A 20,206-nucleotide genomic window follows, 5' to 3' on the forward strand; every position below is an offset into this window, starting at 1 on the left:
AGTAATATTGGAAAACGAAACTATCGAGAACGTTAACACTTCCAGATTCCACATCACATCCTACATCAAAGGACCAATTTCTACCGAACTTGATTCACGTGTCACTTACCGTCTGCAAATCATCGCTGTGAGTGTAAGAATCTCCTACCATCAGAGGAGTTGCAGTGGGCGGTAAAAAAGCAGTATATGCAAGGACGCGCGAATACCCATACTTTAGTCATCCAATATTTGAGAATGAGAGTTCTTAGAGAGTTGTAACAATGTTTAGACGTAATTTCAAACCTTTACGAAACGTTATCTTGCTGATAAGCCCCCAGAAAATGACGAAAGGAAAAAACTTGGTCGGTTACTACACTTTCACTAGTCATCTGGTAAAACTGCTGCATGAAGCATAACATTTTAATTTATTACTTCTTTACCACTACCTGTATTTGTAACGCATTTTCAGACAGTATTCGGGTATACTACTGAATATTTCATAGTAGAATATATAGTTCAGGAGATATGGCGTCATAGATACCGAGATGCGGGAAAACTGCCACATTATGCAAGACGTTTAAATTTATTAATTCGTTTGCTAACTGTGTTTGCAACACTTTTTGCACACATGTATACACGTTTGCCGCTGAATGCACCCACAAAAATACATCATTACACTTCACACAGTTTAAGTGTATGATAACGAAAACTGAGATGGATGAAGAACTGTCGCATCATGCATGATGTTTTTATTTAGTGCTTATTTACTAGCAACTCTATTCACAACACATTTGTAGAGAGTAGCCACATATACACTATGTGATCAAAAGTATCCGGACACCTGGCTGAAAATGACTTACAAGATCGTGGCGCCCTCCATCGGTAATGCTGGAATTCAATATGCTGTTGCCCCACCCTTAGCCTTGATGGCAGCTTCAACTCTCGCAAGTATACGTTCAATCAGGTGCTGGAAGGTTTCTTGGGGAATGGCAGCCCATTCTTCACAGAGTGCTGCACTGAGGGGAGAAACCGATGTCGGTCGGTGAGGCCTGGCACGAAATCGGCTTTCAAAAACATCTCAGAAGTGTTCTATAGGATTGAGGTCAGGACTGCGCAGGCCGCCGACCAGAGTGGCCGAGTGGTTCTAGGCGCTACAGTCTGGAACCGCGCGACCGCTACGGTCGCAGGTTCTAATCCTGCCTCGGGCATGGATGTGTGTGATGTTCTTAGGTTAGTTAGGTTTAAGTAGTTCTAAGTTCTAGGGGACTGATGACCTCAGAAGTTCAGTCCCATAGTGCTCAGAGCCATTTGAACCATCTTTGCAGGCCAGTCCATTATAGAGATGTTGTCGTGTAACCACTCCGTCAATGGCCGTGCGTTATGAACAGCTACTCCATCGTGTTCAAAGATGCAGTCGCCATCCCCGAATTGCTCTTCAGTAGTGAGAAGCAAGAAGATGCTTGAAACATACGTGTAGGCTTGTGCTGTGCTAGTGCCACGTAAAACAACAAGAGGTGCAAGGCCCCTTCATGAAAAACATAACCACACCATAACACCACAGCCTCCGAATTTCACTGTTCATATTATACACGCTGCCAGATGACGTTCAACGGACACTCGCCGTACCCACACCCTACCATCGGATAACCACATTTTGTACAGTGATTCGTCACTCCAAACAACGTTTTTCTACTATTCAAGCGTCCAATGTTTACGCTCCTTACGCCAAGCGAGGCGTCGTTTGACATTTATTTACCGGTGTGATGTGTGGCATTACAGCAGCCGCTCGACCATGAAATCCAAGTTTACTCACCTCCCGCCTAACTGTCATAGTACTCGCAACGGATCCTGATGCAGTTTGGAATTCCTGTGTTATGGTCTGCATAGATGTCTGCGTATTACACATTACGACCCTCTCCAACTATCTGCGGTCTCTGTCAGTCAACAGACGAGTTCGCCTGTACGCTTCTGTGCTGTACGTGTCCTTTCACGTCTCCACTTCACCATCACATCGGAAAAAGTGGACCTAGGGACGTTTAGCAGTGTGGAAATCTCGAGTACAGACGTATGACGCAAGTGACATCCAATCACCTGACCACGCTCGAAGTCCGTGAGTTCCGCGGAGCGCCCCATTCTGCTCTCTCACGATGCCTAATGACCACTGAGGTCACCGTCATGGAGTACCTGGCAGTAGGTGGCAGCACACTGCACCTAATATGAAAAACGTATATTTTTGGAGGTGTCCGTATACTTTTGATCACATAGTGTACCACTGGATGTAACTATAAAATTATACTATTGTACAGCACATGATTAAGGAAATACTGAAAATGAAATAGTGGAAATGAAATTGTGGGGTGAAATTCGCTGGAGATGCTAGTGAAGGTGTAAAAATATATTTGAAATACGTTAAATGTATGTGGAATACATTGACATATTTGTACATCGGAAAATCCAAGGGTAAATAAATATTGTGGGGGGTAAGAACCACCAGCCTCCTATTGGCGTGAGCGTGATAACATGGAGACAGAAGGGGATGTGGGTAGACGAACACACAGCGAGGGAGAATGAGGAGTTGGGCCCAGGTAGGGGGAAAAAGAGATGGACAGAGAGAATGGGAAGGAGGAAATGGTCAGAGAGAAGGGAGAGCAGGAGATAGACAGAGAGGGGAAGACGTAGGAGAAGGACAAAGACTGAGGAAAGAGGTATACAAAGAGATGGGGCAGGAGGAGATGAACAGACAGTGGGTGAGGGGGAAATCGACAGACAAAGGGAAGAGGAGGAGATTGTACTGTGGCGGCATGTTATTTACGTCAGAGATGTTACAACAGCGTGAGCCTCTGTACAATATGTCACACTCTGCTTAGGTAGCTTCCTGTTGCTCTTTCACTAAGGTATACCTACCGTCCAGCACAGCAGAAATTTAATTATATATATAATTATACATAAAGTGATCATGATAGATGATATTGTTATCTGTCATACCTAGCTCATCACGTTATATTCCAGGTTTGTTGAGATACTAATAGTTTCTTCATAAAAGCTGTGGTGTAAGTAAACCCATTAATTACCACAATCCTACATTCTTCTGATATATAATGCTGCGTGGAAAGTAGGGAAATTTAGCGTCTTATAAAAATGTAAATTCACTGTACTTTGCAATACGGAACGCAGACGTAAACGCCTTATGTCTGCATTTCAATCCTCTCAGATCCTACTAGAGATTAATAAACAATTAACAAATCAGCTGAGCTCAAAATAATATTATGAGTCAACATCTTCAAAGGCGAACGTTTACTTACGAGCAAAAACTACGAAAAACTGCCTAGTGTATTACACGCACAAACGAAGTTGACACTTGGAGCAGTGCTGATGGGAGCGACCGTAAAGGCATTTCCTGTTTACAGTCTTTCTCATCAGCCACCGCGCCGAGTATCAACTTTGTTCGAGCGAGTAATAGTATTTGAAATTTCTCTCTTTTGTTTAATACGATAATGGTGGCAAACAATGATATCTTTGTGCACTTAGTATGAGATAATACTCGACGAGTACCAGCGATTAATCTGGTGCGGAATATTTCTCTTAATATTGGTATATGTAAAACTGATGTCTCTTTCGTAATAATACGTTGTTGTTACAATCCTAGGGAAATATCTTTTATTATGAAAATGTGGAAATGGATTTCCTTATTTCGGAATATCTGCGGGTTTGTTAGTTGGTCTAATACATCACAACCAAAGAGATACATCTCTTATCTGCGATCACACACAACTACGGAAAAGAATTAGTAACCCATCAGTGATCTTCTTATACAAAAGCCAAATACTGATTTAGATTGATTTCATTTCTTTTCCTTTGACTACCTTTCCCCTTAGCTAGTCGTGGTGTCATTAAACTGTCCTTCCCCACTTTGGTTTGTTTGTAACGAAAGATACGACCAACTGGGTGCACGTTACTTTTGCTTTAGAATTTTAGTTATTGGCTTTACTTATAGGTTTTACGACTCTCAGTGGACTTATTCATCGGCACTGACGGCTTTAGCTTTTAAAGGTGTTTTCTTGTAGCAAAATGACGTTTAACTAGAACACAGAATCGAAATATTTCGTTCTAAGATCAAAAATATGTCTGTCTACTGAAATTAAAAATTAACACAAACTATTTATTGTGGTTCATACTTTTGCTAACGCCCGTAGATTCTTTTGTTTTCAACTTTAGATACTTCAATACCATCAAACGTAGCCCTATATGAGTACCAGCAACAAAACTAATAATTCTCGCAACAAACAGTAAGGATACAAAATAAAACTAAGCAAAAATCTTAATTTCCAGCCTCATTTTGGTTCCTGAAAATTATGCAATTCAACAAAACTATGCCTCTTCAGGCGTTGGCGAATCGTGATGCCCTACAGTTTCTTAAATGAAAATTGAACATTCGTCTTCAATAATAATTGAAGTTTCAGTTTCACTACGTGCTGTTTGTTCAATGGTTCCTCCTTATTGGATTTTAGATTAACCATCTGTCAAGTGTACGATTAGTTTAAATGATTGCGGGCAAAATCATTAATAACAAGCTAAGAAATTCCTTTCGTAATCTGCTAGTGCCTATATATCCCAAAATACGCACTCGATTCAATACCTCACTCAAGCACCACAAAACCACTCCATTCACCGCACGATAAGTGCCACGTCTGAATTACCTCTGGGACTGCTATCAGCCAACTGATATTACGATGCGGACAAAACTCGCATGGCTTCCGATACAGTCAATTACACCAATAACCGGCACCAAACGAAGGAATCGCTACTTCAATTCCTTCCACGTTACACATAAGTCACAAATTACTACTCCCGTCCACAAAATCCTGTTAATCAATAAATGTCACCCTTGCCGGTAAGAAACAATTCTTAAGAGGGAACACTATCAGCGGAACATACTCGAACAATGTCTGTCCTAGATCGGCCTTGGAAGGGGGAACCTCGCAGCTACGCCAGTTAATGGTAGTTTCTTCACAGCATTTGACTACCCAACCTGTAAGTCTGTTAATGAGTAAGTCTAGTCCCATCAGACGACAAATCATACCTTAACAAAAGCGGAAATATTTGGAAATTTGTGGTAAGTTCCTATGGGACCAAACTACTAAGGTCACTAGTCCCTAGGCTTACACACTGCTTAATCTAACTTAAACTAACTTAAGCTAATGACACCACACACAACTATAACGGACGGAAGGAGCCGCGGGAAAAGTGGCAAGGCGCCTCAGACCGCACGGTTACCCCGCGCGGCAACAAAAACGGACTATGACCTGTCGTTTATTGACGAACTGACTCCTACGAAGTTCATACGTGGACTGCTAATCTTTCTCAGGTAAGAGTCATTTGGAACTATCACTGAGAACTAACACTAAAGCCACCTCGACTTTTGAGAGTGATTTTATTATTATCGCTGGCCTTCGGCAAGTTCGAGCGGTTGCCGGCTGCTCCGCAGTGTCGTTACATCTCTGGTTTCTGCGAGGACCAGTACCTGGCTTGCTGCTGCGTCCTGCGTTAGTCTCCTTTTGGCATCCAGCGAACGGTGTATCTAAAACATTGTTATAACAAACGTACATAGGATACTATACACATATTTCTTACAAGCAAAATCTTGTCCCAGTGCCCATATACTCTTGGATGTGAATAAGAGTAATTGCGAACTTACACCGTGCCCATGACAGAGCACAAGATAGACAAAAGAGAGGGAGAGAACGAGGTGGACAGAGGGGGAAGGAGGAGATGGACCGAGGGAGAGGGGAGGCCGAGAAGACCAGATTCACAGAGAGGGGGAAGAGACGATCTGGACAGAGAGAGGTTCAGGAGGAGGTGGACAGAGAGTAGGAGGGGGAGGAAATGGAGAGAGAGAAGGCGAAGGTGGTGTAATGGAAGATTAGAATAGCTACTTACCCTGGCAACGACAGGGGCAACGGCCTTGCCGCAGTGGATACACCGGTTCCCATCAGATCACCGAAGTTAAGCGCTGTCGGGCGTGTCGGGCATTTGGATGGGTGACCATCCAGGCCGCCATGTGCTGTTGCCATTTTTCGCGGTGCACTCAGCCTCGTGATGTAAATTGAGGAGCTACTCGACCGACTAGTAGGAGCTCTGGTCAAAGAAAACCATCGTAGCAACCGGGAGAGCGTTGTGCTGACCACACGTCCCTCCTATCCGAATCCTCATCTGAGGATGACACGGCGGTCGGATGGTCCCGATGGGCCACTTGTGGTCTGAAGACGGAGTTCTGGCAACGAAAGGTACTCAGCTAATAATGCAACACTTGTTAACAACTGTCTACAGCCTTCTCATACGCTTGTATTCACTTTGGCAAATCCTCATCCGCCTCCAGTAATGCACCCCCATAGTGCAGTTAACATTTCGAAAAGACATTTATCGAACTACTTTACAATGGCCTCAGCTGAACGACTGCCTCCTGTGTCTGCTGCCACTCGACCCCCACCAGCAATCACAACGGAGTTTCTGTCTCAGTCCTTTCGGTCAGTCAGAGGCCAGGAGATTCCCTACTGTCTTGTAAGAGTCTGCGTCTTTCAGCCAATAGCAAGCGAAAATGATGTCTTCAGGTGCGATGGGGTGCCGTAACTAGTCACAAAGACGTCTCCGTCTAGTAACAGGCTACCCCAACAGTAAGCCTTGCTACACATTTCACAATATTATACTTGGATTGATAGTCACCCACTTCCCAATCAATTTGCATTCTACTCCGATACTCGAGACAGAAAGGTGTAACACCCCAGAGTGACTCTCGGCGTGTAGGAGTGAGATGCGACCCCAATACTTCAAGCTGCAGCAGAGCGCCGTTTCTTTGGTGAGGCGTGCCCCACTCGGGACCCGGAAGTGAACCGGCGACCCGGTTCCCGTGTGACGTCCATTAGCGACCGGCGTGGCGCCCTGCATTAATCACCCCGCCTCCGTATCTGGCCTACATTACGCCAAGTCGCTGCCTCCTACGCACCACCTGCTTCTAAGTCTCACTGTCTCCGATTACGGAGAAACGCACCCCTTTCTCAATTACATCCGTTAATCCTCGGGTGAGAATCAATTACCGCTGGTTTCGCGGATTTGTAACTTATGACAGTTAGCAGCTGTCCCAGCGACCTGTTGTAGACCAAGACGGTATTGCAGTAGGTTGGGGATCGAGCGAGAAGATACTGCTGTGCGTAGCATTGCCGATTGTCAAAATTCCAGATTACATCTTTAGCACCCTTTGAAGTTATTACCAACTCCTTCCCCATTCGTCCGTATTTCTATCGGTTTTCTTTCGTTCCCCATCACTTTCTATCTGATATTAAACTTGTTCCGCAAATTAGAATTAACACACCACCTTAGTAATGGTTCAAATGGCTCTGAGCACTACGGGACTTAACATCTGAGGTCATCAGTCCCCTAGAACTTAGAACTACTTAAAACTAAGGACATTACACACATCCATGCCCGAGGCAGGATTCGAACCTGCGACCGTAGCGGTCGCGCGGTTCCAGACTGAAGCGCCTAGAACTGCTCGGCCACATCGGCCGGCACTCCACCTTTGTAAAGGTGCATTTATGGTACCAGGTGACTTTCGAATAATAGAAAAATAATTTTTGTTTCGCAGTTCTATTGTCCAATAAGTTATGGAACTACTTTTGAGAAAACTCAACCTACAGGTGTAGTCATTATGTCAACTATATATGGTGGTGTAGTTGAACATCGTGCAGAGAACTCTTCACAGCTGGCCGCTGTGGCCGAGCGGTTCTAGATGCTTCAGTCCGGAGCCGCGCTGCTGCTACGGTCACCGGTTCGAATCCTGCCTCGGGCATGGATGTGTGTGATGTCCTTAGGTTAGTTAGGTTTAAGTAGTTCTAAGTCTAGATGACTGATGACCTCAGATGTTGAGCCCCATAGTGCTTAGAGCCTTTTGAACCATTTGAACCATTTTAACCTCTTCACAACAACAGTTTGGACAACTGTTTCAGGGTACATACATCCATTAACGTCATCTGTAGCTCCAATATTTATCTTTTTCTTAAAATTTTGAATATAGCAATAGAATCAAAAATCTCCTTCGTAAGCATTTTTTGGGTGTTAAGGAACCATATACAACTGGCAACACGTTCTCAACACGCTGTCAAAGCAATTCATATTCTTGTGATTAAGTGGTGTAGTTCAAGGCTGAATTAAAGGATTTTGTGCGGGGTTGTGCCTTCTTCTGTAATAACAGGCATCTTAACAGTAAACCTCATAATCAGTTTATTAGTTTATTACACACTGAGATGAGAAAAGTCATGGAATAACTATATTCACATACACAGACGGATGTAATATCGCGTACAAAAGACATAAAAATCCGGAGCATTGTCCGAGTTGTCATTTGTACTCAGGCTATTAATTTAAACAGTTTCCCGACGTTATTAAGGCCGCACGACGGCAGTTAACAGACCCTGAACGCGAAATGGTAGTTGGATCTAGACGCATGGGACATTCCGTTTCGGAAATCGTTAGGGAATTCAGTACTCTGCGGTCTACAGAGTGAAGAGTTGGTCGGAAATATGAAATTTCAGGCTTCACCTCTCACAACAGACAACGTTGTAGCCTCCACTTGAACTACCGTGAGCAGAGGCGTTAGCGTGGAGACGTCATATTACCAAACAAGCAACACTGCGTGAAATAACTGCAGAGATCAATGAGGGACGTAAGACGAGCGTATCCGTTAGCACAGTGCGGCGAAATGGGCTGTGGCAGCAGACGACCGTTGCGATTGCCATTGCTAACATCACGACATAATGGTGTGAGCTGTGTTGAAATGGAAGCGACTGGGTTCTCAGGTCCAACTGAACCGATCATTGACTGTAACTGTTTATGTTCGGCTACTTGGAAACCATTTGCTGCCATTCCTGGACGTCATGTTCGCATACAACTATCGAACCTTTATGGGTGACAATTCGCCATGTCAGCGAGCTACAGTTGTTCTCAATTGTTGAAGAGCTTCCAGGACAATTCGAGCGAATGGTTTGGCCACCCAGACGCCCGATATGAATTCCGTTGAACATTTAAGCGATATAATCGAGATGCCAATTTTTATACAAAATCCTGTACTGGGAACACTTTCTCAATTATGGACGGCTATAGAGGCAGCATGGCTCGATATTTCTACAGGGGACTCCCAACTTCTTGTTGAGTTCATGCCACGTGGTGTTATTTCACTACGCCAGGCAAAAAGAGATCCGTCACTATATTCGGGGTATCCCATAGCTTTTGTCACCTCAGTGCACAAAAATTTGTTAATATATCCACGTCATTTAACGCTAGTGTAGTTTAAGACGATGTACATTTATGACTAATTTCCAGATCCCACTGACTCCTCTCCATAGGATCCATGAAATACAACTTACACGGTGCAAATTTTCGTATCTACATGCATACCGGACCTGGCACTCAGGCTCAAAAATCCATTATCGTATTCTTGATCAAAATAGTACGAAGTGACTTTCTAGCACCGAAAGAACGTATCACAGACAGAGACAAATACAACACAATACCACGAAAATGGCATCAAACCACAAACGGAACAGCTATGGTACGTTTACTTTCAAGAGTCATTTAAGAATACGGATAATATATTAGTGTTAATAGTTTGCAGCAGGATCATCATTTGAAATTCTGGAAAGACCACTCCTCGCGCGCTACATGGCGTTGGTCGATGATCACTAAAACTATTGATTGAGATCGATCGTTGTTATCCTTTCGTCTCAGAACATTCCTCGCTGCTCCTCTATGTTCTGAGCGAGTTGGCACAAGGAACAGTACGTTTTATAATTACACTCAAGCCATCAATCACTTGGTCTCTCACTCAAGTTATTGGCTTTAGGATCAGATACTGGAAAGTCGCGCAAGAGCTTTGGGCGTGTTACTGACGGAGTGTTACTGACGGAGGTCTTCCTCCATATTTTCTTTATCTTTATGTATTATAACTAGTTTGATGCAGGCCGCTGCGACTTTCTCTACTATTCCAACCTTTTCATCTCAGACTGGCTGACCTAATATCCTCAATTAGTAGCAGCTGATGTTCCAATCTCTGGCTTTCCGTATAATTTTTGAATTCGGTTCCCCGCAATACCGTAGAAGTTATATGCTTTTAACACATAGCCTACCATCCTACACGTTCTTTCAGTCAGTGTTTTCCATACATTCGTTTCGTTTCCGTACCTCGACATTTCTTATTTCGCTTGTAATCTCTCCTGATTTTTCCACACAAAGCCGTGCTCCAAACGTACATTATCAGAAATTTTTTTTTCGAAAAGATGGCTTTTGTTTGGTGGTAATAGACTTTTTTAATCAAGGTATGCCTACATTTCCTGTGCTAGTTTTCTTCTTATATTCGCCTTGATTTGTTCATTTCCAAACTAGCAGAGTTCCTTCACTTCGGAGTCCCCAAATCTGACAAGTTTATCACTAATTTCTTTTTTGTTAATCTTCATTAGTTTCGTAAACACTGAGGTAAGAAAAGTGATGGGATAGTGACATGCACATATACAGATGGTGGGAGTGTCGTTTACACAAGATGTGAAAGGGCAGTGCATATGTGGGGTTTGATGGAGTTGTCGTTAGTACTCCGACGTGATTATGGCCGCAAGACGGAAATTAACAGACTGACATTCCATTTCGTAAATCACTACGGAATTCAATATTCCGAGATCCATAGTGTTATGAGAGTGCAGAGAAAAAGAAATTTCGGTAATTACCTCTCACCATGTACAATGCAGTGGCCGACGGCCTTCACTTAACGAAAGAGAGCATCGGTGTTTGCGTAGAGTTGTCAGTAACAGACAAGGAACACTGTGTGAAATAACCCCAGATATCAAAGTGAACAAAAAGAATAACGTCACACCATTAAGGAGTACTAAAAACTGTACTGTTCACAAGCTGATATTAATACAGATATCGACGGAAAATTCAAATTTACAAAATTATAAACTTTGACTGCCGTCAGAGTGGTTCAAGTGGCTCTGAGCACTATGGGACTTGACATCTGTGATCATCAGTCCCCTAGAACTTAGAACTCCTTAAACCTAACTAACGTAAGGACATCACACACATCCATGCCCGAGGCAGGATTCGAACCTGCGACCTTAGCGGTCACGCGGTTCCAGACTGAAGCGCCTAGAACCGCACGGCCACACCGGCAGGCTGCTGATGGAGGAATGTGCTGGCAAACATAGTAAACAGGGGACATGTCGATATCACGTCATAAATTCTTAGCGAATTTCATTCCATGTACTCAATTGTACCATAACTATGTCTTGCTGATAGGTGCGTGAACAATATACGCAGGTGTCAGCTTCTGAAAGAGCACATGTAGCTGGGGTCAAAGAATCCTGTTCGAGTAATTCGGTGAACCACTCGACATATGAATAGGAGTGATGCCACTATTCGACGATGTTGGCAGGGATGGCTGAAACTTGGCCGAACACAGCATCCAGAATGAAGCGGTTGACCTAGAAATCCGACAGAAAGTGAGGACCGAACAATCGTCAGAAAGGCACTCAGAGCCCTGCATTCATTATTTTCCACTGTCCGACGTGCCACTGGCACTTCATTGACCACGACCGTTAATAGACGGCTCACAGAAAGGGACAGAGCTCACGGTGGCCGTGTCCAGAGCACAATTGACGTCTGTACATCAACAAGTCCATTTGGGGTAGTGCCAGACACATGCGGCCTCGAATTTCCGGTTTCCATACTGCAATCTGTCACATACTCCTCACATAGGGGTCGGGGGGGCAACATAGCATTAATGATGGCATGCACAGGAGCCATTCAAACACTCATTCTGCCCACGCTTCACACGTGAGAAGAATTGGAGGAAACCCTAATTTAAGTAGCACAATTTGATGTAAAAAATTCAAATGGCTCTGAGCACTATGGGACTTAACTGCTGAGATCATCAGTCCCCTAGAACTTAGAACTACTTAAACCTAACTAACCTAAGGACATCACACACATCCATGCCCGAGGCAGGATTCGAACCTGCGACCGTAGCTGTCACTCGGTTCCAGACTGTAGCGCCTAGAACCGCTCGGCCACTCCGGCCGGCAATTTGATTTACACTCTGCCATACACTTCACAGTGGTTTGCAGAGTATGGCTGTAGATGTAGATGTAGATGTCTATATTGATTTCTACGCACAGATCTCACAATTTCCATAAATTGTCAACAGGTGGGTTGTGAGACGTGTTCCATCAGGTGAATTTGGTGGCCAACACATCAGTGCGAGTCAAATACTATGCTCTTCAAACCCTTGTAGAATGATTCTGGTCTTGTGACATGGACAGTTATCATCATGTTGGAAGAAGCCATCGCCATAGGGAAGAAGTCGAGTGTGAAGGGATGCAGGTGGTCCGCAATAATATTCACGCAGTCCACAGCTGTGACGGTTCCTTCGATTACTACCACAGGTCCTGTGGAAGCTCAGGTGACTGTCACTCGTACCGCAGTACTACTGCCGCCGGCCCGGATCGGCGGATCGCTGCACGCTTCCAGGGGCCATTCGCCTCCACAGTGGGATATCCGGACTCGACTGTCAACGGGGTGTTGTCTGACTGGGTGACTCATCTCCATTGCTCCACAGTCTAATCTCGATGATTCCATGCCAACTGCAGTAGTAATTGACAGTGTCATTAGATTGACATTCGAATATGTAGGTATGCTGCAGAGAGGCCCGTGTTGAACAGTGTGTGCTGTATGGTGTGCTCCGAAACACTTGTACCTTCACCAGATAACTGCCCGCTCCACTTTATTGAGCAGGAAAGCTTCCGACCTCCACATTCTGTGATGAGGCCTGGATGTCTGATACCGTGTCACTGACTTGTGGTTTCATTGTTATTCAAACATTTCTCATAGATTCTCACAAGATCAGTGCACAGACAGTGGACTAGCTTCATTGTTTCTGAGATGGGTAATCGGATAATTCCTTCGTGGTGGGTCGTAGCCTATTTTTTTCAGAAACTTGGGCACCAATAAGCTGATTTTGCCGTAGTTTTCGCTTTTATTTGCCCTTGCTATACGCGGGGTGCATTCTATACCCTCGAATTTGAATTCTTGCACAGCCAATCCAGTGCGGAGTGCACGCAGGTGGTTCGAGTGCGCTTCCCGGACTGGACGACCAGCATTGAACTTGTCCTGCGGACCGATAAACTTCGCCATCTCGCTCGAATGAGACGACGATGCGGTCACACCTGACTACGCGCCGGGTTCCGATGGCGAGAGGGCCCCGGCATCAGTCGGTATTCGGCCGTAGTCACGTGCGGACCGGCTCCGCGCGCCGTACAGCGCACTGCAGTTATTTACTTAAGCGTCGCACGTAATGGCGCACTGTTAACGCCTAGCGACATAGAAAGTAACATTCCAGGCTGAACATGCGCGACCACGAGCTTATGAAGCTGAACAATTCACTCGCGAAGAGCTACGTCTGGACCTCCAGCAAGTGATAGGTATTCACTTGCCTATCACTGGCAGTATCGTCTATATTAGAATGACGACGGAAGAAGCATTTGCTGAGGTGTTTCGACTACACGTAAACGGACTCAAGGTCAAGCATTCTGATGGGCATATTGAAAAGGTAGATCACGCTGGTTTCGGTTTTCGTACAATTCGGGTCTTTGAGCTCCCTTTAGAAGTGCCACAAGACGTGGTTGTCGAAGCTTTCCGACCCTACGGCAATGTTGTGCGGCTCATCGCGGAAAAATGGCAGACGTGCTGAATGGTATCCGCCAAACCAAAATCGAACCCTCCAAACATGTTCCGTCCTATGTGCTGATAGGTGGCGTGCGAGCCATCGTTATGTAAGATGGCCAGGCGCGGACGTGTGCCGGTCTCGGACAAGAGGGCCATGTTCGGTTGGACTGTCTCCGCAGACGTTTGCTCCAGTGACTCAGCTCCCAAAGCGATGGTCACTTCTTTATCAGACAGGCGTACGCAGCCACGATGCGCCACTTCAGGAAGCGCCTGTTCACCCTCACCCTCACCCTCACCCTCACCACTGGAAAAGATGGTGCTGCCACGGCCTCACCGGCACCATCTCCTCCGGCGACTACGAGACCACCAACTCTCCAGAGCTCGATGACCAGCCTGCTGCGATGGACATCGATGAGAGTGCGGTGCCTACCTTTGCTTATCTTCAGACGGGCGCGACCTCGGACACAGAACGTCGACATTCTGACACAGAACAGCACCTCCGAAAGCAGCGGTCGCACCGAGAACGGAAGAAGAGAAGTGAAAGGCCATCCGGCGACACACTTCTTGATGTGGCATCACAGGCAGTGGAGAGAATACAAGGCAGTGACCTCCCTTCGAGCACCTCGGCGACAGGAGTGGCCGCTGCTGATGTCCCATCTGACGAACGATCCCATCTGTCCACGGTGGATCCCTGGATTCCACGGGGGAAGAGTCCCTGGACCCCGCTACAGCAGTGTTACCACAACTCGCCCACTATGAGTGCGACAGTCGCTTGCCACCTGTACCAATCTTCTGGGCTGATGGTGTCGAGAATAGAGCACATCGAGATGGTGGCCCTCCCGTCAGGCAGTGGCCCTTGGAGGCACGTGACCTACCTTCCACCCAGTGATTGCGGCTACAGTGACTGCGGCGGATGTTACACGGACATCTCTGCCAGAACATCTGTGCCAACGGTGGGAGCACGCCCGCAACACTATCGCATCGCGACGGTGAATCTGGCCACCATTCGTGCTTCCCACAAACTGGTAATGTTCCGACAGTCGATTTATGTTGCTGATGTCGACATTTCCCTCCTCCAAGAAGTGATCGTCGCTGATTTCCCCCCCCCCCCCCCCCCCACTGGCTACACGGCACACGTCTCCCATGCTTTTGACAATGGTCGTGGAGTCGCCTTCCTCCTCCGCTCTGGACTCCCTGCTGAAGCTGTAGTGTACCTTCCTAATGCTAGAGATATGGATCTCACGCTGTTCGGCGTCCGCATCCTCAATGTATATGCGCCGTCCGGCTCCAGTTGATGTCGAGACCGACACACCTTCTTTACTGACGAGGTAACGCTGCATTTTGAGGGTCCCCTGGATGAAATGGTCCTATGTGGCGATTTCAACTCCACACAGGGACCTGATAACCAACTTCCACATCATTCCCTGTGTGCGGCCCTCTCCGTCATCATTGACAGACTTCAGCTTGTGCCGGCCGGAGTGGCCGTGCGGTTCTGGGCGCCGCAGTCTGGAGCCGAGCGACCGCTACGGCCGCAGGTTCGAATCCTGCCTCGGGCATGGATGTGTGTGATGTCCTTAGGTTAGTTAGGTTTAATTAGTTCTAAGTCCTAGGCGACTGATGACCTCAGAAGTTAAGTCGCATAGTGTTCAGAACCATTTGAACCATTTGAACTTCAGTTTGTTGACACATGTACACTCCTGGAAATGGAAAAAAGAACACATTGACACCGGTGTGTCAGACCCACCATACTTGCTCCGGACACTGCGAGAGGGCTGTACAAGCAATGATCACATGCACGGCACAGCGGACACACCAGGAACCGCGGTGTTGGCCGTCGAATGGCGCTAGCTGCGCAGCATTTGTGCACCGCCGCCGTCAGTGTCAACCAGTTTGCCGTGGCATACGGAGCTCCATCGCAGTCTTTAACACTGGTAGCATGCCGTGACAGCGTGGACGTGAGCCGTATGTGCAGTTGACGGACTTTGAGCGAGGGCGTATAGTGGGCATGCGGGAGGCCGGGTGGACGTACCGCCGAATTGCTCAACACGTGGGGCGTGAGGTCTCCACAGTACATCGATGTTGTCGCCAGTGGTCGGCGGTAGGTGCACGTGCCCGTCGACCTGGGACCGGACCGCAGCGACGCACGGATGCACGCCAAGACCGTAGGATCCTACGCAGTGCCGTAGGGGACCGCATCGCTTCTGCCTTGGTGCCAATGATGGTCGCATGCGTGTTTGGCGCCGTGCAGGTGAGCGCCACAATCAGGACTGCATACGACCGAGGCACACAGGGCCAACACCCGGCATCATGGTGTGGGGAGCGATCTCCTACACTGGCCGTACACCACTGGTGATCGTCGAGGGGACACTGAATAGTGCACGGTACATCCAAGCCGTCATCGAACCTATCGTTCTACCATTCCTAGACCGGCAAGGGAACTTGCTGTTCGAACAGGACAATGCACGTCCGCATGTATCCAGTGCCACCCAACGTGCTCTAGAAGGTGTAAGTCAACTACCCTGGCCAGCAAGATCTCCGGATCTGTCCCCCATTGAGCATGTTTGGGACTGGATGAAGCGTTGTCTCACGCGGTCTGCACGTCCAGCACGAACGCTGGTCCAACTGAGGCGCCAGGTGGAAATGGCATGGCAAGCCGTTCCACAGGACTACATCCAGCATCTCTACGATCGTCTCCATGGGAGAATAGCAGCCTGCATTGCTGCGAAAGGTGGATATACACTGTACTAGTGCCGACATTGTGCATGCTCTGTTGCCTGTGTCTATGTGCCTGTGGTTCTGTCAGTGTGATCATGTGATGTATCTGACCCCAGGAATGTGTCAATAAAGTTTCCCCTTCCTGGGACAATGAATTCACGGTGTTCTTATTTCAATTTCCAGGAGTGTACAAAGATTCATGGCACCTGCGCAGGTTTCACATACTATACGGTGCATTAGTCCAGCCGCCTCGACCGTACATATCTCACACGTTCCCTTAGCGCTGAAACTCGACATGTCGAAGTATGGTCTCTTGCTACCTCTGACCAAGACGCCTACATCTGCGATGTCATCCTCGTCCGCCAACACTTGTGGCACAGCCGCGGCCTGTGGAAATTAAACGTTTCCCACTGTCCCCGATTGCGACGGGTCGTTGAGGAGGGGTGGGCCCTCTGTTGTCGACGTCGCCCCGCATACACATCCACCTCATCCTGGTGGCTATCCTGCGGGGCCGGGCTCTGTAGCCGAGCTGTTCTAGGCGCTTCAGTCCGGAACCGCGCTGCTGCTACGGTCGCCGGTTAGAATCTTGCCTCGGGCATGGATGTGTGTGTGGTCCTTAGGTTAGTTTGGTATAAGTAGTTCTAACTCTATGGGACTGATGACCTCAGGTGTTAAGTCCCATACTGTTTAGAGCCATTTGAACCATTTTATCCTGCGCGAAACCAGCTCTACGCTGTACATTGATTGGATATGTCAAAGACTTCAAAGCTTGGCAAGCGAGCACCATGGACTTTTATTATGTGGTGCTTCGTGACTGTACTTCGATGGCGTTCCCTCCTGTCCGTCAAACAATAGTGCATCGTGCTAAAGCACAGATCACCTCACTCATGCGACGACGCTTGGAAGGGACCCTTTTCAGATCTTGCACCCGTGGCAATATCCCTCACTAAACGCCATCGATGTACCACCTCCTCACAGAACGCCGACGTCGTTGTCGAACTCTCATGCACGACCTCACCCATGCGGAAGGACGACGATACACCACGCAATGCGCCATTGGTCAACCTTTCTATTCTCATTTCCGTGGGCTGTACGCTGCCGTCCAACATCCCCATGACCTTAATTGAGGAGGTAGCAGCACTGACTGTCAACACCAGGCCAGAGGATATGGCTCAAGAACTTCAGGAACAAGAGACCTCCGATGAAGTCCTAGATGCTATCAAGGTGGGAGCTGCCAACACGAACTGATGTCACTCACAACGGTGATCCTATCCACCTTCCTTGGTGGGGTCATCAACCTGGTCCCTAAGCCACATATGCGATCACGGATCTGTGATTACCAGCCCATCACTCTACTCAACAGTGACATGAGAATTTTCACCCATTTGTTGGCCTGACGACTCAAGAAGGCAGCAAGACACGTCACCTCCCTTGATCAGACTTCGCTGGGTGGTGACAACAACATCCATACGGCCCTTTGCCTTTGTAGGGACATGATCGCCCTCGCGCGGTCGCAACATTTACCTGGCGCATTAACATCGCTAGACTTCACTCAGGCATTCGACCGGTCGACCATACCTCTCTGAAATCGGTCCTCCAAAACATATATTTTCCGGCTCGGCTGTTTGAAGGAAATAACGAAATGGTAAATAATTGTCAAACTGTTAAGGACCCCTCTCGATCCCAATACCAAAACTCCTAAAATCGTTAAAGATGATGTAAATTATCCCAGAATAAAAGTTAATCAAATGTAAAGCACAGTAACAGAGCCAGAAATCTTCATACATGGACACTCAGATCAAGCTTGCCACATCACGTTGTTCTAACGTAACGTCGTAGGTAGCGACTGTTATTAACTCCATAGAGCGATACGCCTATTCAATTGGAGTAGTGTGCAACAGGCTTCTCGTCTACAGAGTGTAGGTATGTACACTCATGCTCATAAATTAAGGATAATTGCAGAATGTGGTGCCACACAACGTATCACTACACAAAACTGGCGCTAATAGCATAGGCACATAGAGAACACACACGACACAGATCTGTAAGTCCTCGGTATTGGTGATAATTTGAGAAAACCGTCCCGAAACACATGTGCTACAAAATGCCACTGTGTCCTGCGCATGTACCCCAACATCAATATAGGATGTGATCACCATTCACACATACACAAGCCGCCTAAAGGGTTGGCATACTCTGGATCAGGTGGTCGAGCAGCTGCTAGGGTATAGCCTCCCTTTCTTGCACCAGTGCCTGTCGGAGCTCCTGAAGCGCCGAAGGGGATTTTAATAGGTGCATCGATACGTCGACCGAGAGCATCCCAGACGTGCCCGATGGGGTTTAGGTCTGTAGAACAGGCAGGCCACCCCATTCGCCTGATATCTTCTGTTTCAAGGTACTCCTCCACGATGACAGCTCGGTAGGGCCGTGCGTTATCATCCATCACGAGGAAGGCTGGACCCACTGCGCCCCTGAAAAGGTGGACATACTGGTGCAAACTGACGTCCTGATACACCTAACCTGTTACAGTTCCTCTGTCAAAGACATGCAGAGGTGTACGTGCACCAATCATAATCCCACCCTACTCCATCAAACCACGACATCCATACAGGTCCCTTTCTAGGGCATTAAGGGGTTGGTATCTAGTCCCTGGTTCACGCCAGATGAAAAACCAGTGAGAATCACTGTTCAGAGTATTTCTGGACTCGTCCATGAACATAACCTGGGACCACTGTTCCAATGACCATGTACTGTGTTCTTGACACCTTGCTTTACGGGCTCTCCTGTGACCAGTGGTCAGTGGAATGCACCTTGCAGGCCTCCGGGCGAATAAACGATGTCTGTTCAGTCGCCTGTAGACTGTGGGTCTGGAGACACCAGTTCCGATGGCTATGGTGTGGTCCCGAGCAAGGCTACCTGCAGTAATCCGTGGCCGTCTGCGCGCACTGGTGGTGAGATATCGGTCTTCTTGTGGTGTTGTACACTGTGGACGTCCCGTACGGTAGCACCTGGACACGTTTCCTGTCTACTGGAATCGGTGCCATCTCGAGAACACACTTTGTGGCACAGGGAGGGCTCGTGCTACGACCTGCTGTGTTTTACTAGCCTCCAGTCGCCCTAGTATTTTACCCCTCATAACATCAATATTGTTGTTTGCAAAGATGTTGTAGAGAGTTTCAGGGAGAGCATAACGGAACAATTGACAGGAATGGGGGAAGGAAATACAGTAGAAGAAGAATGGGCAGCAGAGGATCAAGTAGGTAAAAAGACAAGGGCTAATAGAAATCCTTGCGTAACAGAAGAAATATTGAATTTAATTGATGAAAGGAGAAAATATAAAAATGCAGTAAATGAAGCAGGCAAAAAGGAGTACAAACGTCTCAAAAATGATATCGAAAGGAAGTGCAAAATGACTAAGAAGGGATGGCTAGAGGACAAATGTAAGGATGTAGAGGCTTATCTCACTAGGGGTAAGATAGATACTGCGTACAGGAAAATTAAAGAGACCTTTGGAGAGAAGAGAACCACTTGAATGAATATCAAGAGCTCAGATGGCAACCTAGTTCTAAGCTAAGAAGGGAAGGCAGAAAGGTGGAAGGAGTATATAGAGGGTTTATACAAGGGCGATGTACTTGAGGAAATGGAAGAGGATGTAGATGAAGACGAAATGGGAGATAAGATACTGCGTGAAGAGTTTGACAGAGCACTGAAAGACCTGAGTCGAAACAAGGCCCCGGGAGCAGACAACACTCCA

The 20,206-nt window shown here is 47.0% G+C and overlaps 1 pseudogene; it reads left to right on the top strand.

Moving 5' to 3' along the window:
* The first annotated feature begins 5,931 nt into the window (after positions 1-5,931).
* Positions 5,932-6,049, top strand: LOC124778658 (annotated as a pseudogene).
* The last annotated feature ends 14,157 nt before the right edge of the window (positions 6,050-20,206 follow it).

This window comes from Schistocerca piceifrons, chromosome 2 (assembly GCF_021461385.2).
Source record: "Schistocerca piceifrons isolate TAMUIC-IGC-003096 chromosome 2, iqSchPice1.1, whole genome shotgun sequence".
Classification (NCBI taxonomy): Eukaryota; Metazoa; Arthropoda; class Insecta; order Orthoptera; family Acrididae; genus Schistocerca; species Schistocerca piceifrons.